Source organism: Gorilla gorilla, chromosome 22 (assembly GCF_029281585.2).
Source record: "Gorilla gorilla gorilla isolate KB3781 chromosome 22, NHGRI_mGorGor1-v2.1_pri, whole genome shotgun sequence".
In the NCBI taxonomy this organism is placed as follows: domain Eukaryota; kingdom Metazoa; phylum Chordata; class Mammalia; order Primates; family Hominidae; genus Gorilla; species Gorilla gorilla.
The window spans coordinates 45,196,953-45,224,607 of NC_073246.2; the positions used below are offsets into that span (position 1 = coordinate 45,196,953).

The 27,655-nt window shown below is 58.5% G+C and overlaps 1 long non-coding RNA gene across 1 annotated transcript; it reads right to left on the reverse strand.

Moving 5' to 3' along the window:
• Positions 1–4,832: 4,832 nt before the first annotated feature.
• Positions 4,833–7,974, reverse strand: LOC129529241 (uncharacterized). The gene is made up of 3 exons (XR_008674707.1): positions 7,898–7,974; positions 6,785–7,001; positions 4,833–6,230 (listed from the first exon to the last, which is right to left on the reverse strand). It is a non-coding gene; the product is annotated as an uncharacterized lncRNA (long non-coding RNA).
• Positions 7,975–27,655: the final 19,681 nt, after the last annotated feature.

Consider the following 27,655-nt stretch of genomic DNA (forward strand, 5'->3'; position numbering starts at 1 on the left):
GACACGTTGTCCCCCCTCTGCCGTCACACATGGCGTAATCCACGCCCCCCCCACCCCCCACATCAGCTGCTCAGCGAGCCGCACTCACAGTCACAGGCCCTGCCGGCGGCAACCCCACCTCCTCCCGCCCAGGCAGGAAACGCTCAGCTGCACCATCTGCTCGGCTCCTCAGCCGGCCGCGCTCCAGGAGCCCCGGGGGCGAGGCGGCCGTGGCGTCCTCCACGTCTGTGTCTCCCCGCACGTCAGCCGCCCCACGCTGTCTCTGGAAGCTTCCGGAGTACCCAGGCCTTCTGCACTCCACGCACTGCATGTGCGCCTGAGCTGCTGTCTCGATTTTACAAAACGGAATCTAGCAGTCCATGCACTCAGGGAGGCGGCTGGCAGGATTTTCTGGCAAACCAAGGGTGTTCTTTCCTGGCCAAAAGAAAAGTCTTTTGGAAAATGAATAATCTCTTCCTAATTTGCTTGACTAGGAAGATGGGTTTTTGCACAGTGGGTTTCTTGAAGGGAGGCAGCTCTTGAAATTTTGTTCATAATCCGACATGACAAGGGTGACCGTATAATCTACCGACCCATCTGAGCCCCTTGAGAAGAAAGGAGAAGGTTGTTAATACACACACTGGGACCACAGGCATCACTGGGCCTGTTCTGGGCAAACTGATTTATGATGGCCGCCGTTGACCTTCGCTGTGGTCAGCCTAAGTGACCTCAGCGTGCACCTGCCATGATTTCCTGGAATCACTCTCTGGGTTCCAGGCATCTTGGCCTGTGGTTTTTGGGCTGGTTTCTCTGAATTCTCAGATCCTGGTCAGAAGTTTGTGGGCAGATTGGTGTCTGATGAATGAGGGCCGCTCATTCAAGAAACCAGCGTAGCAAATGGGAGGTGGTGCGGGGTCTCCCTGCGAAGCACTCAAGCCCACTTCCCTGCCCCCACGTGTCCTGATTTTACTTTGAAATTTCCAGTGGATGCAATAGTGCCGACCATGTGCACATGGGGTCAGGATCTCAGGCCCGCCAGCTGGACTGCAGCGAGTACCCATGGCCTCAGGGAAAAGGTCCCCTGCTGCAGGCTGTGGGGGACCTCGGCTATCACAGTGGCTATGCCTGAGAAAGCCCCTCCAGACTCGCCAACCTGGCCCGCGTGTCCTGTCCGGAGGGCAGGGTGGGGCTGGTGCTGGTTACAGATGATCCTCAAGGGCACAGCACGCAGGCCACCAGGCGCTCCTCCTGCAGCTGGGGCAGAGAGAGGCACAGGGAGCCTAGCTCCCTCCAGGTCAGGCTCCACCAGGGCCACCCCAGCGACCTGCAGGAGAGGAAGGCAGATGAGGAGTGGCCCTGCCCCCGAGGGCGCATCGTGCAGGTGGCACAAGGGGGTCATCTGCATCCTGGTTAAGGGGGAGCCCACCTGTCTCCTCCAGGTCGGGAACACTCCCTGGAGGCCATGGTGTGGAGCGTCCACCTGGGCTTCGTCCTCCAGCCTGAGCTGCTGGGAAGGGACAGGCCCAGCACCCGTGCAGCCGGGCTGAGCTGCAGGCAGAGCGCCCTGCCTGGGAGAGACAAACCCACCGCTGAGGACACACCCTCAAGGTTCACCCTTCCCCACTTCTGTGTTGCCCTTAGCTCTAAGGTGCTAATTCCATCTCTAGTTTCAACAGGCTGATTGCTCTTAGGGGAAAATGGGGTTGCACAATCCGGCTGTGGTGGCCGGGGCTCTTGGTCTCCCCCCAGTAAGAGGATGGACTTTCCAGCCCTGCTGATGGTCAGCGGGGACCACGTGGAGGCTTTGGCAGATGAAATGGGGCACATGACATAGCCCTGCCCCAGTGGAAGCCTCGGAGCCATGGCTGGGCTCCACCAGGCTTGCTCCAGCGGCCATGAGGACCATGCCCCACAGGCAGGGGCTGCACCTCCACCCTGGTTCCAGAAGGAAGAGGCACAGCCGACATGCCGCTCGAGCAGGAAAGCCTGGGGAAGGTGGGACATGAGATCCTGTGTCTGATACTACAGTGTAACCAGCTAGAAACTGACTCAAAGGGGCATTTTTACAGCAGAAAGAGACGAAGCACACATGCACCTGCCATCCTGTGATTGTCAGGCCCCGTTTAGGAGTGGATAGCTCCATGGTTGTGTTTGAGCCCCACACCGGCCCTGGGGGGTTATACTGCCCTGGAGGACAGCTGACCTCAGTTCTCCAAGCTTCCATTCCCCCTTGTATGGGCACAGCACCCCAACCTTCTTTTGGCAGCTCCCACGCCCCCCAGTGCTGGTGGGCTCTAGGGCTCTGGTCCCTGATGCTCAGAGGCACAGAGACAGCATTCCTCAGGGGCCCTGATCCTCTGGCCCGGTTCAGACTGTGGTGGGGCCTCGGGACCTTTCCAGAACCTTGGAAGTGGGTAGCACCCTTTGCTGGGACAGACATGCCTGGAGCTCCGGGCATCGGGCCACTGCTGGGATAAGCCCAGGACAGAATGAAGCCGGGCAGGCAGAGAGAGCTGCGGGCTCCCTGGCCACTCCTGTTTCCGTAAAGGGCCTGGTGTCTCATTTCCTACTTACCTTGGACTTTAAGGGCCTCCTGCGGCCTTTGTCACACACTCTTCTTATTTTTTTGTCCATTACAACCTTTTACGGCGGCACAAGCTATTGTTCTCAGGGCCAACGCGTGAGTCCTGCGGTGAGTTTCCTATCAGTGTGGCTCGAGAAGGTACCCGGTGCTGACGAAGCCTGGAGAGGCAGGGCCACACTGCAGAGCCTCAGGCCAAGGGTGGCGGTGCTGGGGCCTCATGAGCCCAGGGTTCACTGCCCACCAGGCGGCATCAGCCTGCGGCTTTGGCGCCCAGAAGTCCCGACAGGCAGCAAAGTCTCCTGCTCCTGGCTGCTGGCCGGGAGAGCCCAGCTGGGCCCCACCTGATCGAGAGGAAACGCCTGTGTCCTCTAATCAGCATCTCAGTGACAGAGTCACCCCTGGTACAGCAAGTGGGCTTTCAAGGACATCAGGTGGCTGCGTTCAGGCTGGTACCAACACCGCCCTCAGCTCTCACAGTCTGAGGAAGCCCCCTGAAAAGTCACCGGAGTGGGGCTGCAGGAACCCCACAAAGGCCTTTCCTGCTCCCGAATAATTCCCAAGCACCTAGGACTTCCCGGGCCTGGCTCCTCCGCCAGCCCAACCTCCGGACCTGAAGACCAAGCAGTGCCCAAGTGTGAGGTCCCTGGAGAAGGAGGAGGAAGAGTGGAAGGGGGTGGAGGGTAACGCATCCAGAGGAAGACGCTGAGGGTCAGGCTGGCCCCGGGTCTGACCTGACCTTGGGGTGAGCAGGCTACTGCACTGTGGGGGTGGGGGGACTCCTAGGCAATTGGCCAAGAGGTAACTGATGCAGAGAGAGGAATGCTGAGACCACGGCCATTCCGGGCCTTCATGGCCACAGCTCGTCAGCACCCATCGGTGCCAGCACTGAGGCCAGCTGGGCTCCAGCACTGGGAAGCTCAAGGAAGACCAGGCACGTTTCCCCTGAGTAAGATTCTGCCCTGGGGCTTGTGGGGCCACAGACAGACACCAACCCTGGCACTCTTGGGGTCAGGAGGGGTGGCCCAGGGTTGCACAGCATGGAGAGATCACGCGGAGGTGATGTCTTTACAGATCCCGCCCCACTCCCCCAGGGGCCATCCCACAGACCCTTGCCTTTGTTTTTTGTTTTTTCTATTCCTGGCTTTTTTCATCTGCTTTCAGATCAACTGCTTCATTAAAAAACGTCCGCCTAAACTGTGGAGACAGAGGAAGGATCAGTGCTTGCCAAGGGCTGGGGGAGGAGGAACAGGCAGAGGGTTTCAGGGCAGTGCCGCTCTGCGTGATGCCCTCACGGAGGGTCCAGGTCATCACACGTCTCTCCAAACCCCTAGAATGCCCAACACTGACTCCGAAGCCTTATGTCAATGTGGGATCATCTGTTGTAAAGTCTGCACCGCTGTGGTGGGGGCGTGGATAGTGGGGGCGTGGATAGTGGGGGCGTGGATAGTGGGGGCGTGGATAGTGGGGGAGGCTGTGCGTGTGTGGGGGCAGGGAGTGTATGGGAAATCTCTGTACCTTCCGCTCAATTTGGCTGCGAACCTAAACTGCTCTAAAAAAAGTCTATTTTTAAAAAGCATATGCCCAAAAAGTCCTTGAAAATGCATCTTTCCCTAAATATTCAAATTTATGTTCATTAATAAAATAGCACATATTTATTCTAATTTTTAAATCTTCACAAATATCAGTGATTGCATGATTTGTTCTCAAAAACACTTTTCCAAACTACATCTAGAAGCCACATTTCTGTGGTCGGCTCGCCAGTGGTGGGCACGCGTCAGGTCGGGTGGGTAGGGCCTGGGGTGACCCTGGCTTTCTGCCCTCTGAGCACGACATGGAGGCTGGACTTGTGCCTCTGCAGCCCCTCGAAGCACTGCCACCATCCTGCCGAGGGCCCGAAGCCTTGTCTCCACCTGCGCGCCTTGAGTGTCCTCGCTGGGAAATGGGCACAGCAGGGGAGTGAAGGTGCTGGTGCTGACATTCCATGACTGTGAGAGCCGGGAGGCACCCCATGCGGAGACCAGGCACAGATCCCCAGATCACTGAAGGGACGATCCCCCAACAGGCAGAACCAGGGTGCGGCCAGGGGTTCTGACTCCTGGGGATTCAGGGCCCTGGGCCTGGCGCCAGCTGGGCACGTTTCTCAGCCCATCAGAGGACACAAAGGGCAAATGGAGCGGGTTGAATTGTGTCCCCAAAATGATCTGTCGAAGCCTGCACCCCACAACCATGAATGCAACCTTCTCTGGAAGTGGAGTCACTGCAGGTTTATTAAGATGTCAGTTAGGATGAGGTCACCCTGGAGAGAGGTGGGCCCTGATTCGGTGCGACTGGTGCCTGGTAAGCGGAGGAAAGACGCAGAGATGCGCAGAGGGAAGCTGCGTGAAGGCCCAGGAAGGAAGGCCTGAGAAGGTGGAGGCAGAGGCTAGAGCGATGCCTCTGCGAGCCAGAGATGCCAAGGGCTGCTGGCAACAGAGAAGCCAGAAGAGGCAAGGAACAGATTCCTCCCTGCAGGGAGCACGGCTCGACACGCCGCACCTTGATTGCAGGCGTCTGGCCTCCAGCCGGAGCCGGGACACGTTTCTGCTGTTGTAAATGACCCCATTTGTGGCCGTCTGTTGCAGCAGCTGTGGGGAACTGGCACCGATCTCAGGGCCGGAAGCACAGCTGGGCACGGCTCTCCCCAGCTCCCTCGGTCACTGTCCCCTGTCACAAACCCCGTGCAAAACAGCCTGAGGGGGTTCCTTGCTGCCCTCCAGGGCTGTGTCTGAGTGCTGAGCCAGCCCCTGGAGGCCGGGGCCTCAGAGCACAGGGGAGCCACAGGAAGGGGTGTCTCCACCCGGAACTGGAGCAGGAGGGCCAAGGCCTTCCAGGCTGAGGAAGGGAACAGGATCAGGGCCTCCTCCTCTCAAGGTGGCCCCTGCCAGCTGCCCCTGGAGCTGCAAGGCTACAGGGACCTGGCCCCAGGTGGGGCTCCTGTCACCCCCCTGCAGGGAACTCACTCTCATCCCCAGCCTTTCCTACCCCTCACACCACCACCCTGCATCCCACCCCAAACTGGGTAACCCCCCAGCAATCCCCCAGGGACACAGAGAGGAGTACCTGGGGGATGACTGGGAGGAGTGCTGGGGAGAGGAGTGCTGGAGGATGACGTGGGGGAGGAACAGGGAGAGGAGTGTCTAGGGGATGACTGGGAGGAGAGCCGAGGAGAGGAGTGCATGGGGGATGACTGGGGGGAGGTTGGCCAGAAGCACCTCAGTGGCCGCTCAGAAGTGCTCAGCATCACTGGTGCTTGAGCACTTCCAGTGTGCCCAGAATGAGGAGCACATTTACGAAGGCAGCAATAGAGATGGTGGCAGCCTTCATCAGAGAGATGGGGTCCTGCCCAGGCCTCATAAGGAGGTGCATGCTGGCAGTGACAACGGGGACAAGAGGGGCAGAGATGAGACACTGGGATGCAAGGATTGCATTTGAGCCCGATGAAGAAGGAACTGTTGAGAGTATCCCACAGTTACAGACCCAGAGTGGGGGCATCCCCATGGCTCAGGGAACCCCAGCTTCAGAGACACACACAACGTGCAAGCCACATGAGCAGGCCGGGGTACCCCTCCACCACGTGAGCCCAGCAGTCACCAGGGCATTTTGGAAACAGCGTGGTCTTGGTCCCGAGCTGCAGATACACAAGATGTTCCCAGGGGGAAACTGAGTGAAAGGTACATGGAATCTCTGGATTTCTTTTTTGCAACCTCCTGTGAATATGTAATTGTTTCAAAATAAAAAGTTAATCAGACCAGTATGGTCAGTGGTGTGACCATGTGTGTGTATGCATGTGTGTGTGTGTGCATGCATGTGTGTGTGTCCGTGAGTGCATGTGTGTGATGTGTCTGTGCATGCGTGTGTGCACGTGCGTGCATGCATGTGTGTGATGTGTCTGCATGTGTGTGAATGTGTGTGCATGTATGTGATATGTGTGCACGTGCGCATGTGTGTGCATTGTGTTATGTGTGCATGTGTGTGATGTGTCTGCATGTGTGTGATGTGTCTGTGCATGCATGTGTGCATGTGTGTGCATGTGTGTGATGTGTCTGCATGTGTGTGCATGTGTGTGCATGCATGTGTGTGTGTGTGTGCATGTGTGTGGGCTGATGGCAGAATTTCAGGAGCATGGCTAATCTGACCCATTTCAATCAACTCCATAAAAAAAATGATTCTGGAAAGACTCACCTCTATGGCAAACCATGAAAAGACTTGGTGACAGAACCACTCAGCCATGACACTAGGCTCATCCCAAGGACAGTGGTGACCCGTTTCCATTAGTGCCACTTGATGTGGATGGAGGCAGCACAGCGAGACAAGGGCTAGACACACACGCATGCGAGGGACGGGATGAGTCATCGACACACGTCCCTGTTCCCGTCACTGTCAGCCCAGAGCTGGAGCCCTGTGAGGCAAGATGAGGGGCAGATGAGAGCTGAGAGCAGAAGGAAAGAACCGGACGCCCTGGCAGAAAACACAGACCTGGGTGGGAGGGCGGGGGGAGCGCAGGGGAGAGGCAGGGGCTGCAGGGTCAGGGCATGGAGGAGGCTGTCAGGAAAGGCTGCTGTACTTTCTTGAATGCAGCCCCGCTGGCCAAGACACAGGAAAAGACAGGGTTTTATTTTAAAATGGTCTGTGTCAGCTGGAATGGGGGTCTTGGATGAAACCTGCGGGGACTGGACCTCACAGGGCAGCCAGCAGTCGGTGTCACAGCAGCTCCACAACTGTTGGGATACCAGGTTTTCTTGGTGGGCAAAGTTTACTTTTGGCTCCATCTCTCAGAGCACGAGCCCCTCTGACAGGGCAGACACCGATGATCTCAGCACAGCCTTGGCACTGCTCGGCACAGCTGCGTGGGGATCGTGCGTGAAACTGCGACTTGACTTTTTCCAAAGCCCCGGGATTCCCCTTGCATGGGAGCCTGGTGCTGTGCCGGTGGTCACCAGCCTCACTGCCCCCCCACTCCCCCACCCTGTGGCCTCTCAATGTCCCCTCCAGCACACAGGACCCGGCTCAGTTGCTCAGAGAGAGATTTTTCCAGCAAGGCGTTTGCAGGCGGCCTGGCCGTGCTTCTGACCCACCGGCAGGTTTCTGAAGAGCTGCTGCAGGCTCTTTCTTGCAGGACATGAAGCCGTAATTAGTTTTTCCTTCCTTGCCAAATTGGGAGCCCGCGGGTCTGGTAGCACTGAGGAAAATACAGCTCAGTGTATAGCTGAAGAGTGAGCCCAGGGCACACGTGTGTGCACATGTGTGAGAAAGAGAGAGGAGCTGAGAGGCAGGGAGCCTCTCTGTGGATCTCACCTGTCTGTCCGCGCCGCACGCCCCCCGGCAGCATCACTTTCAACACCACTTTTCAGAGCTAAAAGAGTCATCTGTTTTGCTTCAGCAAAAGAAACGTCAGCCTAGAAGCTTTAAGCATATTCCCACAATGGGCTTTAATTATCAGAGAAGGTTGGCAATACGTTTGCATTTTAATTAAGATTGATGAATCATGCATGATTCATCAGGCCGTTCCCCTCTGTTGGCGGAGCAGTGATGAGAAGGCCACCATGTCGCTGAGGGGCCATCTGCAGGGACGGTGTGTCAGATCTGAGAACCCCACTCAGTGGTCCCTCCCCTGGGGCCCCAGCGGCAATCTGTCCTCATACACGCTGCAGCCACGCCTCAGCCATGTGACCTGGGGGGTTTCTGCTTCTCCAGAAAGGGCGTACTGGGTGCAACTACACACACACTTACCCCGTAGGTGCCAATTAATGCAACGTTAAACAACAAGTCTATGGGTAAGTAAGTTTGAGAAATGCCAGGTTACACGAAGGTGAGCAGAGTTGTGTGTGTTTCCCTGCAGGACTCCTCAGGCCTGTAATACGCACATGTGCGCTGTGAACCCCCAGATTCATTTGCACACAGAAGTTATCCTTCCAGAAATCACCTTTGGGATTAGTACAGTATTCCCTGTAAGCCAAAAATAGAATTCTAAGCCCCCCAACTGCCTGAATGGCTCCCCTACTCTTGGCCAAGGGGATCCCAAAAGAACCTGATAAACGAGTTCAGGCCAGGATGGGAAGAGGTAGGGTTGGACATGCCTCATAATACTCTCCTCCCTCTCTGGAGTTTAGGCACAGCTGACCAGCATTAACATGAAAACAGATCATAAGACTGGCAGAAAAGACTCTTTGTAGCAATAAGACACCAAATTCCACCCTGACTCTAGTATAGCATCACATGACCGATAGCAGGCCTGGAAAAAAATAAAAGTACTTTACCCCAAAATATATTTCTCTGACATATTTTGAAATGGCCCTGCAAAGCTGTCTCTTAAGGGGGAAATTTGCATTCTGTAGAGAACTCCCTGCCCTTAATAGGTCTTTTACAGAGAGTCTGACGCATTTTAAGTTCCCATAAGAGACATTCGCCATCTAGTCTCTCTGAAGCCTGCTACCTGGAGGCTTCATCTATATAACAAAAACCTTGGCTTCCACGAACCCCTTGTCTTAACTCAAGCATCTCTTTCTGCCCACCTCAAACTTTTTAGGCAAAGCTCAGCTCTTTCAACCAATTGCCAATCAGGAAATCTTTGAATCCACCTATGACCTGGAAGCCTCTCACTTTCTGGGCCACACCAATGTATACCTTACATGTATTGATTGATATCTTTGCCTGCAACTTCTGTATCCCTAAAATGTATGAAAGCAAAGCTGCACCCCAACCACCTTGGACACATGTTCTCAGGACCTCTTGAGACTGTGTCACAGGCCATGGCCCTTAACCGTAGCAAAACAAGCCTCTAAATTGATTGAGACCTGTCTCTGATATTTTTTGGGTTACACCTCCAAACCAGGAATTGGTGATCCAGGAAAACACTCCATTGTGGGGTGATTTGAGTGGGTGACAGAAGCCCAGGCCAGCCCTCCAGGAATGGATGCACACTGGCACCAGGGATGCTTGCATAGAGATGGGGTTGGGGGTGTCCTTCTGAACACTCCCACAACAACCGGGTGCCAGCTTGCATCTTTGCTTGACGTGGCCGTCACCCGGCTGGCCTGTGAGTGCTGCATGGGCCACGCCTGCAATGTGGCTTGCTCACCGTGGGATCCCCAACACTTCTGGAGGTGCCTGGAGCACAGTGGGTGTCCCCAGACAGCCGCAGAACACACAAGGGAATGTGCATTCAACCCTCTTCTCCTAAGGAGGCTGTGGCCCACCCTGCTTGCGATGGCAATGGAGGGGCCAAGCGTATGAATAACCCCCCAAACCATTAAAACATCAGCGTCCCTCAAACAACTTCTTGAGATGGGGTGTGTGAGGCTCACTACACGTAAGAAACATAATGAATAAAACACAAAGGCCATTACAACCCACTCAATAATTCAGGGACTATGAAGATAGCTGGCGTCTATGAATTAGAAAATAAGGGAATTCTTCTGGGTGTGGAGGTAGGGGAAGAGGTTTCTGCGTATTCATTCCGCCCCCTGCCACGTGGGTATCTATTGCACTGGGCTGGAGGTCTGGGTCTCAGGGCTTGGGGAGCTGTTCCTGCACCTCTGCCTGTCCCCACCACCAGGCAACAAGGTCAGTGTGGCCCACCAGGGAACCACACCAGGGCCAGCAGCTCCAGGCCCCATCTCCCTGACCCCCTGGCCAGACCTCGGGAGATGAGAGAGACCCAGGCCCAGCCAGGGCGGGAGGTGGGGAGGGGTTGGGGGATCATTCAGGGCACAAGGGGAGGAGGAGAGAGCATTCTGGGGAACGGGGTTTGGGGAGGGAACCAGGACAGAGAGGCATGGTGAGAGCTGGAGGTGAGTCTGGCAGGGACCCCTCAGAGGACAGCAGTGGTGCTTACCCCCACAGCGAGGGCAGCCTGTGGTGAATGACAGCAGTGGGGCTTACCCCCACAGCGAGGGCAGCCTGTGGTGAATGACAGCAGTGGGGCTTACACCCACAGTGCGGGCAGCCTGTGGTGAATGAGTGTGTCCGGGCCTCCCCTGGGGGCTTCGGCACCTGCTTCCCTGTTTCACCTTGTCTATCTGAGCATCAGTAGGAAGATGGCAATACCTCTGCTGAATTTCATCCTCTGAAAGGCGGAAACCAAACCCTCAGAGCCAGGTGAAGCCAAAAAGAAGGGACCCCTGACGGCTAGGAAGAGCGGCCCCAGAGCCGCACCGTGGGATGAGCCAATGGCACGTCCTGGTCGCCGGCCGGGTGTGGTGCTGCCCGGAGCCGCAGAGCTGCCAGGGCTTGCACACGTCTCTGGCCATGACGCATGTTTTGGTCAGGACCAGGCCTGGAATTTGGTTCTCACTTTACTGAGAAACCTGGCAGCTTCTCAGGCCACCGCCCAGGTCACCTGCGCACCAGCAACGTGAACCACAGGAACGGAGGCCGTGCGGGAGGCGGCTCTGCTCTGTGCTGGGCCCCCTCCTCCTCACTCACCCTCTTCAGTCAAAGGAAAAACGAAATGGGGCCGCATAAGAGTAATGCAAAAGTCAACGTTTCTGCATTTTCAAGTTTTCCAGACAGAGCTGGAAACCTGGGTTTCATGTCAACTCTCCCACGTGGTCAAGAGTTGAAGTCCTGGCCCGGCCGCTCATCAGCCTGGGACAAGCTCCAGACTTGCTCCAATTTGGTTTAAGAGCCTTGACAAATGGTGCTGTTTGCTGGGGACGGGAGTGGTTGGGGGAGGAGGGGCTTTCAGTGAAGATCCGAAGTTCCTGTGAGATGTATCCAAGGACCGATGCCCGTGAGATGCCAGGACCCTGGGGCTCCATCGTCCTCAGGCCTGGGCCCACAGGGCTCTGCACCAGACCTTGGAGCCCCTGGCCCAGCACACCCCACTAGCGAGGCCCCTGACCCTGCCCCACCCAGGCTCAGGACCCACTGACCGTCTGCTGGGGCCGGTCCCTCAGCCACATCTTCCAGCCCGGCCACCTGGCCCCTGCTCGGGCCAAGCGTTCAGACTACAAAGGTGTTTGCTGTTTGTCTGAAATTCAAACTGAGCCGGGCATTTGTGGTGTCTTCTCTGTCACCCCATGGAGGGTCCCACTGGAGTCTCCGTTCTTAGGATCTGTAGGAGGCCGTGACTCAGGCAGCCGCGGCTCACCCCGCACACAGGCAAAAGGAGAAAGCTCCAGCTCCAGCAACCTGAGTTCACCTTGGCCCTCCTGTGCCCAGAGGCAGGGCTCTTACAGTGAAGGGTCTGTGCCTCTTCCCCAGGCAGGCGTGTGTCTTCCTCGGCTTCCTGTGGCCCCTGTCTTGTGCTGGGGACCCCTCACAGGCCTGCTGGCCCTGGGATCCGGCTCTAGTTCAGAGGAGGCTGCCAAAAGGCAACTGGGCTGCTCTGAGCACATGGTGAATCTAATCAGGGGACGGGATTGACAGCTGCTGCCTGGGACGGGATTGACAGCTGCTGCCTGGGACGGGATTGACAGCTGCTGCCTGGGGTCATTTCTCTGGGGGACCCTCAACCACCAGTGTTGCTGAGTGTTTCACTCCTGGTCCCTCCGCTTTTCCCAAGAGGGATGCTCCAGTGCTCCGGGGGTTTAAACTTGGCTCAAATTGCACCGGCTCCCAGGAGGGCCACCAGCATGTGCAGAGGTCACCCTCTGGCTCCAATGGGGGCTCTTGTCGCCCCGCCACCCTGCCCACACTCTGCGGTCACCTCTTCAGAGTGACCACCCCCTCTGTTGGAGTGGGCAAAGGAGACGTTGTCCTGGGGCAAGGGGTATAGGAGAGGATCTGGCCTCCTTGCGAAGTGGCCTGCGGCCCCTGCCCACCCAAGCTCCTGAGCAGTGGGTGGTGTGCGAGTCTTGCCCTGGGAGGACCCTGCTCCACCCCAGGCAAGGACCTAGCACCCCCAGCCAGGACATCTGCCTCACCTTCCCGTCCACAGAGCAGCTTCTCCAACACCATCTGCTCTTCCTGGGCCATCCTCCTGTCTCCCTCCTTCCGTGCCGATTTCTGCCTCTCGAGGCCCTGTCTGTGATTTTATAGAGTTTGGGAGAGGAGTGGGAGAGGAGCAGAGATGGAACCGGGCATTTGGGTTTTGCTGGGAGCACACGGCCGGCTCCCCTCTTTCTGCTATGTCCATCTGTTCCCTCATGGGACACACAAGCACCTTCTTGATGCCTGGGGCAGAGGTGGCTGGAGGTGGCCAGGGTTTCGGCCAGGGTTTCAACCAGGGTCACGTGCCCATGGTGGCTGCTGAGGAGCAGTGTCTCACAGTGACCCTCCCATGCAGCAAGGGCCCCACTGTCTATGGTGGCACCTCCACAGCCGTGCATCTGACCCCTGGCCTCAGCACACATCCTGGCCATCCACATGCTCAGGGGTGCTGGGTCTCCCACTGTGTCCCCGGGCCTAGAGCTCATGATGCTCGCAATAACATATGAATGGGAGGAGTGAATTGGAGCCGGGGTCAGCCCAGAAGCCGGGACTGACCAGCTGGAGATCAGGTTATAAAGCCACCACACAGGGATGTCATCTGAGTGTCCACTGACTCCTGATGAGTGTTCCCACTGCCCCCGAGGCACCCTTTGTGGTCTCTGTCACAGAGAATCCAGCCTGCTCCGGGGGCGATGAAGCTGAGTTTGGGGAATGCTGCAGCCACTGTGGGCTGTCCTGGGCCTCTGGCTGGGCCCAGCGTCCTAAGCCCCACGCAGGGCACATGACGTGCATTGGGTTGTGTCTCAGTCTGGTTTGTTTGGCTATAAAGGAATACCTGAGACTGGGCAATTTATAAAGAAAAGAGGTTTATTGAGCCCACAGAGCTGCAGGCTGAGAAGTTCAAGGGTGTGGCCCTGACTTCCACTGAGGGCTTCCGAGCTGTGTCACACCACAGTGGAGAAGCTCAAAAGGGGAGAGGACACCTACCAAGAGGGGAGATTCCGAGGGCCCAGGCCCCAAGCACCCTCTGTCTTTAGGGTCACCCTTTCAGGCAGGGTGGGGACCCCTGGGGAGGGCCACCCACCGACTGTCCACCTTAGGGCCAGTCTCAGCCCCATGCACGATCCTCAGCATTGATTCGTACTGGTGGCTTGGAGACTGAGCTTGCGTCTAGTGAAGGATCCTGTGTAGGCGGCAGACTCCCAGGCCCCACGCCCAGCTGGGGAGATGAGGAGTGGAGGCTGCCATGGGTGTCTTCAGGGACTAGCCTGGCAAACCCGCACACTGTGCCACATGGCGCTCACAGCACCTGGCACAGGCATCACCACCTCCCACAGAGGCACTGAGGTCAGCGGGATTAGGCCCCACCCAGGTCAGAGGGAGAGGGGGCAGAGGCAGCTGGAACCCCCCGAGCCATGCCTCTCGAGGTCACGAGCTTTCAGCCCCCAACGTAGAGAAGAGAGGCCTCCCCAACTCGTCCGCCATGCCAAAGGCCTCCAGGTGCTGGGAGAGTGACCGGGGGTGAGCCCAGGCCCCTAGACTTCCTCACTATCATGGTTGGTCGGTGCCAAGCCCTGGGTACCTGGCCCTGGTGCCAGCTAAGAGCAGGAAGCCCACGGGCCTTGCCTGGACTGAGGAGGGGCCCTCCGCATCAACAGCTCCCCAGCCCCACAAGCTTCACTGGCTCCTCCATAACCCACTGTCATCTGCCCATGTCCTGCAGGGATGAGGCACCTGCGGGCCCTTCCCTCCGCTCTGTCACCCAGTCCCCATCGGAGCCCACCGGCTCAGCCCGCCTGCCTCCTCTGAGCTCTGCAGGCAGATCTGCCCTGCCCCCTACTCCGCCTGCATGCTCCCAGGGCCAGCTTGGGAAAGCCCCACCCCTCAGCTCCCTGTGCACCTCCTGTATGGTGGGATTGTTGGGGTGCTTGTCCCTCCCTTTCCCTGAGGGTAGGGAATGTGTTTACATCATTCCGAGACTCCTGTCCCAGCAGGAGGTCAGGGACACACCCCAGGCCCCTGCAGGTGCTGCGAGCGAATACAGGAGGGGCTCAGGTCAGCAGGCTCCGCACAGCAACCACCCCAGGATCACGGGAAGGGTGTCCATGGACCCCTTGCCTCAGTTTCCATGTGCATAAGAGACTGAAGTAGCCAATGAACGCTCAGGGCCCCTTCTCAAGTCCCGCCAATGGCAACAGGGTGATGGGTGTTATTCAAATCATCATCTCCACTATGTAAAGGTCACCCACCACCCTCCCATTTCCGGAATCTCTGCTAGGTGGAAACCAGCCTTCCTCCCCCCCACCCTTCAAGGCTTCCTCAACTTCCAGATGGCCCCCAGGCCGTGGTCCTTTCCGCAAGGAGGGACACACTCCCTGCATTAGGAGGAGGCCATCTCCCTCCAGCAGCCCCAGTCAGGGGCAGAGATAGTCATGGGTGCAGGGCCTGGCAGAGGCCGGCCCAACAGCTGAGAGGGCCCTTTCATTTTTTTGTGTTTTTTTTTTTTTGTTTTTTGAGACAGTCTCGCTCTGTCGTCAGGCTGGAGTGCAGTGGTACAATCTCGGCTCACTGCAACCTCCACCTCCTGGGTTCAAGAGATTCTCCTGCCTCAACCTCCCAAGTAGCTGGGTCTACAGGCGTGTGCCACCACGCCCAGCTAATTTTTGTATTTTTAGTAGAGATGGGGTTTCACCATGTTGGCCAGGATGGTCTCTATCTCTCGACCTCATGATCCGCCTGCCTCGGCCTCCCAAAGTGTTGGGATTACAGGCATGAGCCACCGCGCCCAGCTGAGAGGGCCCTTTCTTAGAATCACCGCTGCCAGAGGACACAGCCATGGCAGCCATCAGGCCTGCTGCAAACAGAGCTGGCACTGAAGGTTTTCAAGCCCTCCCATGACAGAGTGCACAGTGGTCGAGGGTTCAGGTCACCCCCACCAACCTTGGGGCCAGAGGGGATGGCCTGACAGCCACCCCCAGACCTGGCCACAGGATCTCTGGCAGCAGCCTCTCCTCAGTGAAACCAACAGACGAGCCAAGGGCCGTCCCAGTCACCAGCAGTTTTGGGTCCCATGCACACTTGGGTCCCTTGTGCACCTGTTGGGGAGGGGCATGCACAACTGGGTCCCATGCATACCTGGGTTCCATGCACACCTAAGTCCCATGCACACCTGAGTCCCATGCATACCTGGGTCCCATGCACACCTAAGTCCCATGCACACCTGAGTCCCATGCACACCTGGGTTCCATGCACACCTAAGTCCCATGCACATCTGGGTCCCATGCACACCTGGGTCCCATGCACACCTAAGTCCCATGCACACATGCACACCTGGGTTCCATGCACACATGCACACCTGGGTCCCATGCACACCTGGGTTCCATGCACACCTAAGTCCCATGCACACCTGGGTCCCAGGCACACATGCACACCTGGGTCCCATGCACACCTGGGTTCCATGCACACCTAAGTCCCATGCACACCTGGGTCCCGTGCACACATGCACACCTAAGTCCCATGCACACCTGGGTTCCATGCACACATGCACACCTGGGTCCCATGCACACCTGGGTTCCATGCACACCTAAGTCCCATGCACACCTGGGTCCCATGCACACATGCACACCTAAGTTCCATGCACACCTGGGTCCCATGCACACATGCACACCTGGGTCCCATGCACACCTGGGTCCCATGCATACCTGGTTCCCATGCACACATGCACACCTGGGTCCCATGCACACCTGGGTTCCATGCACACATACACACCTGGATCCCATGGACACCTGGGTCCCAGGCGCACCTAAGTCCCATGCACACCTGGGTCCCAGGCACACCTGAGTCCCATGCACACCTGGGTCCCAGGCACACCTGAGTCCCATGCACACATGCACACCTGGGTCCCAGGCACACCTGGGCAAGCTGCTGGCTGCAGTGCAGGGAGTGATGACAATTCTCCTAACCAAAGACCCGCTGGCACCAGCCTCGTACTTGATGATCCTTCACCTCTTTGCTGAGCACCTTCCATGCACGGCCCTCAGGGGAAAAGCCCTTGATGGAAGGGAGGTGGGCCCTAGAGACACAGGTGAGGAAGCCAAGCCTGTTCAGTAGCGATGGCACTACAGGGAAAATAAAGCGGGAGCCCTGGGCATGGTGGTTTAAGTAGGTAGGTCCTGCCTGGAGGTCCTGCAGGGAGGTCCTGACATGCTGTTTTTGGGCAAAGACCTTCAGGCTTGGAGTGGCGTGAAGCCTGGGGTCTGCACCTCGGGGAGCTGCTGCCTCTGAGACAGACCCCAAGCAGAATCAGATTCGGGGTCCCAGATCCCCAACCCGCCACTGACGGTGACTCCCAGGCCAGGAGGGAAACCCACGTTCTCATTGCCTTGATTTCTCAGGGGGCTTCATGAATATTTTGGTGTCTGGGGCACCTGTGGACAGTGGAGGAGGGGTGAGGTTGGCCCTGTGTGAGGAGGAGTCCAGGAGAAACCTGCGGTTACGCAGCCACCTTGGCCTGCCTGACAGTCAGGTTCCGCCTGAGGCCACAGTGAGATTGTGGTACGGGACCTTCCTACTCGGTGATCCTCTGGAGGTCAGCTAGACGTCCTCTAGAAAGTCCAGCAAGGCCTGGAGTTGAGTGGCCCTGGCTAGTGTCCCAGGACCGGTCCGGGCCTCCTGTGGAGGAAAGGGTGTCCAGGAGGGGAGTCGGGGCAGGGACATACAGGACATCTCCGACCTGGAGGAGGTTCCCCCGCTGCAGAGGTCTCTGGGGATGAAAGCGGGGAGTCCCTGTCTTGACCACACCTGAACCCTACAGGAGGCTTCAAGGGCAGGTGGGCGGCGGGCTGAGGGGGTGCTGAGTCTTTGGCCTCTGAGGCGGTGCCCCATCTGTGCGGCACTGGGGGGCTTCGGATCAGCCTCCTGGCAGCCCTCCCTGCTGAGCCCTCAAAGCTGTCCAACCTCGGGGGTGGGGGTCCCGAGCCCCCTTCTCTAGAAGCCCCTTGGCCCTTCCTGGACTGAGGAGCATCTTGAGGCTCTCCCGGCCCTGCCCTGTGTGTGACGGGAGGGGGACTTTGCCTCAGTTTTGTGCAGGATGAGTCACACCCGCGTCCAGAGAGAATGGGGCTGAACTCTGCCCCGTTGACAGTTGTGCCCCAAAAGGACGCTGAGAATGTGCGAGTGTCTCTCCTAAAAGTGCTACCCTTTCCCTCGGCCAGGAGGGAGGGGGGCAGGCCAGGACTTGGAGGTACCGTGTGGGCGAGAGGGTTGTTGTCATAGCTCCTGGGTGGCGGGAGCCGGAAAGCTGGAGCCCAGTAGGAAGCAGTCCCCAGGTTCCCACTGGCTGATTCTAGGGTGAGGGTGAGTGGGCGCAAAGGAAGTGCCAGCCCTTCTGGGGAGCCCCCGAGGCTGTAGCAGGGCCAGATGGAAACCACCCCTCAGTGAACACACAGCCTATGCCTTCTGGGGCTGGGAGGTCAGGGCACCTCTGCCCAGAGGGCTCCTAAGCTGCCTGGGGAGCATCTCCTGCTGGTCACGAAACCCCAGGGAGCCCTGGGCCCCACCCGGCAGGCACAGAGAGCGCTTTGCCACCCAAGACCGAGTTGTCTCCTTCTAACACCACGGTGCACCCCCAGAAGCTGCAGTCAGGAGGGGACAGGGCAGAGGTGTTGTCCCCAAGCACCCTTGCTCCACAGGGCTGGAAAAGAACAGAACTGTCTGGAGTTACTGGTAGTTGCCTTGAGGGGGCGATGAGCCTGCCCTGTGGGATCCTGTGGCAGAGAAGAGGCAGGCGCCGGGGCCTTCTGGGAGGCGGTGAGGGTCTCGTTAGCCCTCCCAGAAGCAGCAGCTTTCCCACTGTGCAAGTACAGGCCCCCCAGGACCTGCCAGAGGCACCAAAACCACGGGTCTCCGTGTGTGTGTGTGCGTGCTGTGTGCATATGTATGCATGTGCGTGCCTACGTGTGTGCCTGTGTGTGCCTATGTGTGCTATGTGCATGTGTGTGGTGTGTGCCTGTGTACAGGCCTGTCCCTTAGCAATTGTTGCAGGCCCCATTCCCCCGGGTGACAACCACTCCTCCCTGCAGCTGTCACCTCACACCCCAGGGCCAGCAGGATGTCTCAGCCCCCTCACCACCCTGCTTCGGTCTCCTGGTCTGTCAACTGGGGCCATTCGATGAGCCTCACCTGAGGTCTCTGCAGACGGCCTGTCCAGGTGGCAGGTGATGAATGCCCGGACACTGGTGGAATCCTATTCCCGGCCCTCCCAGGACTCACTCCAACTCCACAGGCCTTGGGTTGGGGCCCAGACACCTGCCCCTCCTCAAGCTTTCAGGGAAGCTCAGGTGGCCTGGTCTTTGCAGGCAGGTGCAGTGCCATAGTGCACAGCCCCCCACCATGACCAGCAGCTGAAACCCCCTTTCCAGCCACCACGGCCACCCCACCCGACTTCTCACAGTGTGGCCTCCTGCGGTGTTTCGGTTTTGTGTAAATGGGGTCCCCGCTGCCCCCTCCCATGCTCCTGCACTGGGCCACGACGAGCAGTGTGTGGTCAGGGCTGTCCCGCCTGGGTGGGTGTTTGGGGGTTTCCGGTGTGGGCTGCATGGGCCGGAGCTGCGGAGAGCAGGCTTCTGATTTCTGGTGCGCAGATGTGCTGCCGGGCCCCAAGGGTGTGTTGGTTCTGCCTTAGCCAAAGCACCGAGACGATGATGTCCCCAGCCGGACTAAGAAGCCCGGGGAATGGGCGTCCATCAAGAAGGAGCCGCGCCTGGGCAGAGGGCTGTGCTCGCCCAAGGACAGCGACCCGCGCTCCCCACTTCCTCTCCGGGGACTGGGGGTGGAGGTGCCCCAGAGGCTCCACCAAAGGCAGCCTGAACGGGCCTCCTGAGCCAATGCAGGGCCCCAGGATACTGCTCGGCAGGGCCCTGGAATCGTTTCCCCAGCCCGCCTGCACCTGGCCAGACAAACTGTGTGTTCGTTTGCCTGTTTGTGTGCTTTAGTGGGTGCCAAGCTAGAAGCCACTGAATCTGATCTGTCCCAAGCCACTTGAGCAGCCATTCCTGACACGCGCCACACTGGGCACTGCCCTGGACACCTGCAGGGTCAGAAAGGAGGAACCAGACGCGCGGACCTGCACCCTAGACCCATGGCCTGGCCCGAGGGAGAGGTGCATGGCTGGCACAGATGCACGGACACACAGACTTGCCCCCTGGACCCACGGCCTGGCCCGAGGGAGAGGTGCACTGCTCGCATGGAAGGCCGCACATTCCCATCTTGAGGGCAAAGACACCAGGCGTGTGGCAAGGCAGGTGGTCACTCGAGGACACTGCAGAAGCTGCCGGCACTCCCTGGGGCCCTATAAGCAGAAGCCCTGACCAGGGACCTCCTATGGGCTCCAGCTCACATTAATTTCTAGATAGTTCCATCGCGGCTTCGGTGCTTGGTTGGTTTGTCTCCCTGTGGTGAGCACTTTGCCCAGCACTGGAGAAGCTCATGTGCCACTCGCACCTGCCTCTGCTCGCTGAAGGCCTTTTTCCCCAGAGGAAGAGACGCCTCGCTCTCCACAGCTTTCCACGTCAGAGGTCCTTGGAGACTCCACAGGAAATCCCACCAGGAATGTGGGGGTGGAGGCAGCTCTGTTCCCCTGCACCCCAGCTCTGGGCCAGCTCCTTGGCAAGGCCCCTTGGGGGACCCATGTAGAGGGCAGGGGGGCCAGGAGCACCCAGCGTCCCAGAGCAGCCCCTCCTCTGGAGAAGCCATGACTGGCTGAAGTTAAGGGGCCTTAAGAAAACAAGCTCTGTGGGCCTTAAATGTTCGCTGCTGTCCGAGAGGAGAGTGGAGCACCAGAAGCCATAGACATCGGTCAGGAGGAGCTGGGTGTCCCTCCCCAGCCCCAAGCCACCAGGGATGCCGAGGAGAACACAGGCTAGGAGAAGCCCCCTCCCCACCCTCTGCCTGGCTCCAGCTTCCGGGAGACGCCCACCCCCTCTTCTCTCCTTCTCCTTCCATCCTTCCGGAGGCTTCCCGGACTTCCCTGCTCTACCACACACACTGTTGGCCAAAATTTACTTTTAAGTATTGATAGAAAAGTCTCTTACTGATAGTATCGTGTGTATTTTTGGGATAATTGAATTTCGCGAGGTGCTTTGTTCTGTTTTTACATGAGCTAGTGGGTCTGGAAGAACCTTCCACAGAGGAGCCCCTGGCTCTGCTCCCAAGCCCTGTCTCTTCCTAACTCCTTGGACTTGAAACTGCCCGGACACGACCTCCGACCCTGCAGGTGTGCAGGGGCAGTTTCCCAGAAGCCATTCCTGTTCTGGACAGCTGTGAGGTACACATAAGTGACCATGAGCCATCTGTACAGTCATCCCATAACCCCAACTAGATACAGTTTGGGTATCTGTGCCCCCCAGACTGTGCCAACAAGGGTAGGGTGCCTGGGGTGGGGAGAGAGGCTGCCGGGTAGAGAGCGTCAGGTGGGAAACAGGACTGGGCTACACACTTTTGTGGAGTTTGCACCACTCACACCACTCACACCAGCTGCCAGGACACTTCCTGCCCAGGGCCCAGCACCTCTGGCAGGTGGGAGCCCCATTCAGTGACCGTGGCCCCGCCCCCCGAGCCTCCAAAGAAAGGAGCCGTTGTTTATCCAGCAACAAGCCCTGTGGATAGTGAGGATCCCGGGAGGGGACAAGGAGGAACTGAACACCAGCTCCATGGGACAAAGGCACCGGCTCTCAGTCTCCAGAGTGTGGTCCCCTGGCTTGTTCAGAAACCCCGCCGGGACTGGGGAGGGGGAAGGGGACAGGGGGCAGAGCAGGTGTGACTAGGACCCAGTAGCCAGCGTATGTGTGGCTGGTGCAGTGCTACTTCCGTCCCCCCTCCTGAGCCCCCCTTGAATCAAGTGGCACCGTCACCCCTGCAGAGCGCGAGAAGCCACCCACCCGGGAGCTGCTAAACGTCATTAAGTCCCTACGGTGATGGTGACGCAGGCACTGAAAGCTCTGAGAAATAGGCCGGCAGAGGGAGGGAGGGAGGGATCCAGGATGCCAGGCCTTTGTGTCCCTGTCACGCCAGGCTCAGGGACATTGGGGACATCGTCTGAGCCAGGAAAGAAGGAGGCTGGGGGCTGGGCCCAGGGCAGGGGCCCTGTGTGTATAGGAAGGGAAGCCCCGGGCAGGGAGCCCAGCCCTCCGAACGCAGCCTGCTAAGGGCACCGGGAATTAAGACGTGAAAGGCACACAGCAGAACGCGCGAGGGCCTCGAAAGGCTCCCTCGGAGCTCTTCATGGGCTGGCCCCAGGAGTGTTAGCGAGAGTGCCCACTGTTCCCACCCACGGACCCCCGGGCCCCGGCAGCTACAGCCCGAGCCTTGTTCCTGAGGCCCCACGCAGTACGAGAGGAGAGAGCGCCACCCAGAACAGACCTCAGAGAGGGTCCCTCCAGAGGGCACGGGCCCACCCTCCTCTGTCCTTTCCTTGCTGGGCATGACACAGGGAATAAAGTAACTCCGGATAGTCCTTTCCTGGGGTTTAAGGCAATTTTTTTTTTTTTTTTTTTTTGAGACGGAGTTTCGCTCTGTCGCCCAGGCTGGAGGGCAATGGCGTGATCTCGGCTCACTGCAAACTCCGCCTCCCGGGTTCAAGCAATTCTCCTGCCTCAGCCTCTCGAGTAGCTGGGATTACAGGCATGCACCGCCACGCCTGGCTAATTTTGTATTTTTAGTAGACGGGGCTTCTCCATGTTGGTCAGGCTGGTCTCAAACTCCCGACCTCAGGTGATCTGCCTGCCTCAGCCTTCCAAAGTGCTGACATTACAGACATGACCCACTGCACCTGGCCAAGGCCAATTTTTAGATACCCATTTTAGACACCCATCCCAGGCTGTGTTCAGGAAAAAGTGAGGTGGGGTGTCAGGAGCTGTGTGAGCCTTGCGGTGCTGAGTGGTCATGGGCAAGCCCCTGCCTTCTGGGCCTCGGCTGGGACACAGGTGTCCCTCCCCTGGCTGGAATCATGCCCAGCATGGGCCCATCCGGCTCCGCCCTGCCCCCCGGCCTCACCTGAGCTCACCACACACTGGCCCATCAGGGAAGCGGGACTGGGCACTCCCTGGCACCCCCGAGAGCCGGGGCCAGGCAGAGAGGCCACACAGGCCCACCTGTGCCCAGGTAGGCAGGTCCCATAGAACCTGGACAGGTGCATGACCTCGGCAGGGGTGACAGCAGAAACACAGCTCCTCATTAAAGAGAAAACCTCGTCCTGGATGTGTGAGTGGGTGTGAGTGTGCTTACTTGTGAGTGTATGGGAGAATGTGTGTGTGGGTGTGAATGGTGTGATGTCGGCGAGGGTGCATTTTGACAGAGAGTGCTGCTAGGTGTGTGAGCGTATGTATGACATCACCTCTAATTGTGCATATGACCGCTGTGAGATGATGTTGGGTGTCTGATGGGTGTGTGGTGTGTGTGAGATGGTGTGTGGGTATCTGATGGGTGTGTGGTGTGTGTGAGATGGTGTGTGGGTGTCTGATGGGTGTGTGGTGTGTGTGAGATGGTGTGTGGGTGTCTGATGAGGGAGTGTGTGCTGTGTGTAACCATGTGTCTCTGGTGTGTGTGTGTTATGTATGTGAGTGTGTGGGGAGGATATGTCTTTGTGGTGTGTATTGTGTGTACCCATGTTGTGTGTGTTTCTCTGTGTGTCCATGGTGTGTTCACAACGTGTACCAGTGGTGTGTGTGTCCATGGTGTGTGTGTGTGGTGTGCGTCCCTGGTGTTTCTGTGTCCCTGATGTGTGTGCATCCCTGGTGTGTGTATGGGTCCCTGGTGTGTGTGCGTCCCTTGTGTGTCTGTCCCTGGTGTGTGTGTGTACCTGGTGTGTGGGTCCCTGGTGTGTGTGTCCCTGGTGTGTGTGTGGGTCCCTGGTGTGTGTGGGTGTCCCTGGTGTGTGTGGTGTGCGTCCCTGGTGTGTGTGTGGGTCCCTGGTGTGTGTGTGGGTCCCTGGTGGGTGTGTGTGTGTCCCTGGTGTGTGTATGTCTCTGGTGTGTGATGTGTGTCCCTGGTGTGTGTGTGTCCCTGGTGTGTGTGGGTCCCTGGTATGTGGTGTGTGTGTCCCTGGTGTTTGTGTGTCCCTGGTGTGTGTGTGGGGGGGGTCCCTGGTGTGTATGGTGTGTGTCCCTGGTGTGCGTGTGTCCCTGGTGTGTGTGGGTCCCTGGTGTGTGGTGTGTGTGTCCCTGGTGTTTGTGTGTCCCTGGTGTGTGTGTGTGCGGGGGTCCCTGGTGTGTGTGGTGTGCATCCCTGGTGTGTATGATGTGTGTCCCTGGTGTGTGTGTCTGTCCCTGGTATGTGTGTGTCCCTGGTGTGTGTGTGTGTCCCTGGTGTGTGTGTGTGTCCCTGGTATGTGTGTGTCCCTGGTGTGTGTGTGTGTCCCTGGTGTGTGTGGTGTGCATCCCTGGTGTGTGTGGTGTGTGTTCCTGGTGTGTGTCCCTGGTATGTGTGTGGTGTGTGTGTCCCTGGTGTGTGCGTGGGTCCCTGGTGTGTGTGGTGTGTGTGTGTGTCCCTGGTGCGTGTGTCCCTGTTGTGTGTGGGTCCCTGGTGTATGTGTGTCCCTGGTGTGGTGTGTGTCCCTGGTGTGTGTGGTGTGGGTCCCTGGTGTGTGTGGTGTGAGTCCCTGGTGTGTGTGGTGTGGGTCCCTGGTGTGTGTGTGGTGTGTGTGTCCCTGGTGTGTGTGTGTCCCTGGTGTGTGTGTGTGCGGGGGTCCCTGGTGTGTGTGGTGTGCATCCCTGGTGTGTATGGTGTGTGTCCCTGGTGTGTGTGGTGTGTGTCCCTGGTGTGTGTGTCTGTCCCTGGTGTGTGGGTCCCTGGTGTGTGTGTGGGTCCCTGGTGTGTGTGGGTCCCTGGTGTGTGTGGGTCCCTGGTGTGGTGTGTGTCCCTGGTGTGTGTGGTGTGAGTCCCTGGTGTGTGTGGTGTGGGTCCCTGGTGTGTGTGTGGTGTGTGTGTCCCTGGTGTGTGTGTGGTGTGTGTGTCCCTGGTGTGTGTGTGTCCCTGGTGTGTGTGTGTGCGGGGGTCTCTGGTGTGTGTGGTGTGCATCCCTGGTGTGTGTGTGTCCCTGGTGTGTGTGTGTGCGGGGGTCCCTGGTGTGTGTGGTGTGCATCCCTGGTGTGTATGGTGTGTGTCCCTGGTGTGTGTGGTGTGTGTCCCTGGTGTGTGTGTCTGTCCCTGGTGTGTGGGTCCCTGGTGTGTGTGTGGGTCCCTGGTGTGTGTGGGTCCCTGGTGTGTGTGGGTCCCTGGTGTGGTGTGTGTCCCTGGTGTGTGTGTGTGTCCCTGGTGTGTGTTGGGGGTGTCCCTGGTGTGTGTGAGAGTCCCTGGTGTGTGTGGTGTGTGTCCCTGGTGTGTGTGTCCCTGGTGTGTGTTGGGGGGGTCCCTGGTGTGTGTGAGGGTCCCTGGTGTGTGTGGTGTGCATCCCTGGTGTGTGTGGTGTGCGTCCCTGGTGTGTGTGTGTGTGTGTGTCCCTGACCTGTGTGTGTATCTGTGCACACGGCTGCCCACCCACAGGCTGTCCTGGCCAGGTGCCTGGTTCTCCCAGGCCCTGTGGAACACTCTGTGCGGAGTGGGCCCAGGAGGTGGGATTCCTGCAGAGCCGGTCCCTCTGGCCCTCGGGGTCTGCGCATCTTGGGCAGTGTCCTGTGGGCTGCTCTGAGCCCAGGCACTGCTTGCAGGGCAGATGGGACACCGGCTGGAGGATGCCCACAGCCCATGGGCTGGTTGCTGCTGTCTCCCACCTGCCTGCCAGGGGCACAGCCGGGGGTTTAGGATGCAGCCTCCGGCCCGCTGGCTCAAGTTTCCAGAAGAGTCTGCCACAGACAGATCTCATGTAGCAAAGGGCAGAGGCCAGAGGTGGACTCCACACGGGCCTGCAATGGGTGACTGTGGGCAAGTCACCAAACCACGCAGGGCCTCCTGGTCACCGACCAGTCGCCACCCCTGTCCCAGGGTAGGTGATGAGACAAAGCCCTTCCCTTGGCCCTGGCAGAGGAGTGAGGAGCAGCCGCTCTGCCTTAGTTTATAAAATGGGAAGAACAAGTCCCTGAGGGTCAACGTTTTGGGGACCTTGCAGAGACTGGGCACAAAGTGTCCTGCACATCTAGGATCAGGCAGGTGATGCTCAGACAAGTTCCAAACACATGGGGAACCAAAATGTGGTTGCCCCAAAATGTGGTTTTGGGGACCCCAACACCTGGGGTGGGCAGGCACAGCGTGCTCCTGTGTTGCTGAGAGCCAGAGAGGAAGTCTCCAACCCCACAGGGCTTTCCTGATCCGGGCATCTCGGCCCGGGGCCTGGCTGCTGGGCAGGCCCCAGGAGTGCCCCCGTGGAGGACCTTCTGGGATGACATTGGCCTGTGGCCACTGCTGCAGCCCCAGCCCAGCCTTTAGGTCTCTCCTGCTTCAGAAGCCCTTGGCCATCCCCAGGCACCTCCCGGACATTGCCCAGAGCAGCGGCCCTAAGAGGACAAGAGCTGTGATGCCCCGTTGGTGCCGCTAGGACTGCCCAGCCCTCCTGCTGCTCCGTGGACCTCCGGGGTCTGGGATGGGTGGGTGGGGCCCTTCCTGGTGACTGGCGTTTACTGGGCTTCTGTGGGGCCACCAAGCACCGACACAGGGTCACAGTGAGGAGAGAAAGCCCTGACGCCTGCCCTCATGGGGAGTCGGTCTCCTCCGGACACGGCCTTGTTCCAGTGACCACAGAGGCTGGCGAGTGCCACGTGGTCCCCACTGCATCACACACCTCCCATACCCTGCCCGGCGTCAGGGACAGGAGGCTCAGGGAAGTGAAGGACACTGCCCAGGGGCACGGGGCTGGCCAGGGCTCGCCCAGGCCTGCCTGCCCCAAAGCCCAGCTCCTCTCTCCACCCGGCTCCTAGCTTTGTCCCAAAAAGCAGGAAGGACCAGACACTTGGTTTGGGGCAAAACTTAAGTGGGAGGGTGCTAAAAAAAATCAAGATCAATAACATTTTAGTGTAATACTTTTAAAAATTAAAATTAATGCACAATTCATGATGAATGAAATGTCAAACTTCTAAACAAGTCAAGGCCCGCCTCTGTGTGGCACAGCCCTGGGGGCGAGTGCTCAGCCCACCCCAAACCCCTGGGCCGGGCTCCGGGGAAATGCTGCCAGCTTCCCACTTCCAGCAGAGCCAGCCCCTCAGCTGTGAGACGGTTTCCACAGCGACCAGCCCAGGTAGCGGGGAGGCTCTCCAGTTCAGGGGCTGCTAGGAGACACTGGGAAGGGGGATCCCTGCTGGGAAGAGCCAGGAAGGGGCTCCACACTTCCTCTGGAGGAAACACGACCTCCAAGGATGAGGAGAGGAAATCCCTCCAGCCCAGGAATTTCCCAAGCCAGAGCTCTCTGCCTGATGAGAATGGAGCCACCGTCCCCAGGGCCAAGGGAGGCTGCTCCCTCCCTTCCTCCTTCCCTCCCTCCCTTCCTCCTTCCCTCCCTCCCTTCCTCCTCCCTGTCCTTGCCCCCCGGGAGCCTCAGAGCTCGCTACCTGGGGTGAATGCCCGGTAGACCGTGCAGTTCCGATTTTCTCACACACTGCACTTTCCGATGATTACTTATGGATGCTAGCCATTACGAAGGAAGCAAAAAGCCGTGTGCAGTGCAGGACTGAGTTTGCTTGATTAAAAGCCCTCGCCAGTTGCTGACGCCCTGGGGTTGCGTCTGAGGGGCGGTGAACGAGGCCTCCAGATTTCTCTTGCTGCAGAGGCTTGGGCAGGTCCCGATGGCAGTTGGCGGTGGGGTGAGTGGGGAGTGCCAGGCAGGAGGCAGGGGCCTGGCAGGAAATAGATGTTACATGCAAATTGAATCACTTAAGGAGCATTTAATAAAGGAATTACAAGAACAGGACAGACTTGGGAAACCAGGAGGGATGGGTGCTCAAGGGGCAACCCGGGCAGGAGAACTGCGTCTTCCCAAGGCCTGGAGAGGGAGGGCAGGAGCCAGTGCCGACCCAAGCCTTGTAGCTGTTGGTAAGAAGGCCTGGACAGGAGCCGCTACCCCACCCCCGACACACATAAAGGACACAGTGAGCCCCAAGCCCTTGGAGGGCAGTGGAAACGCCCCCTTAACAGGCAACGTTCTTCCGAGAAACAGAACCAGGGGGATTTGTCCCAGCTTTCCTGACATGAAAAAAACAA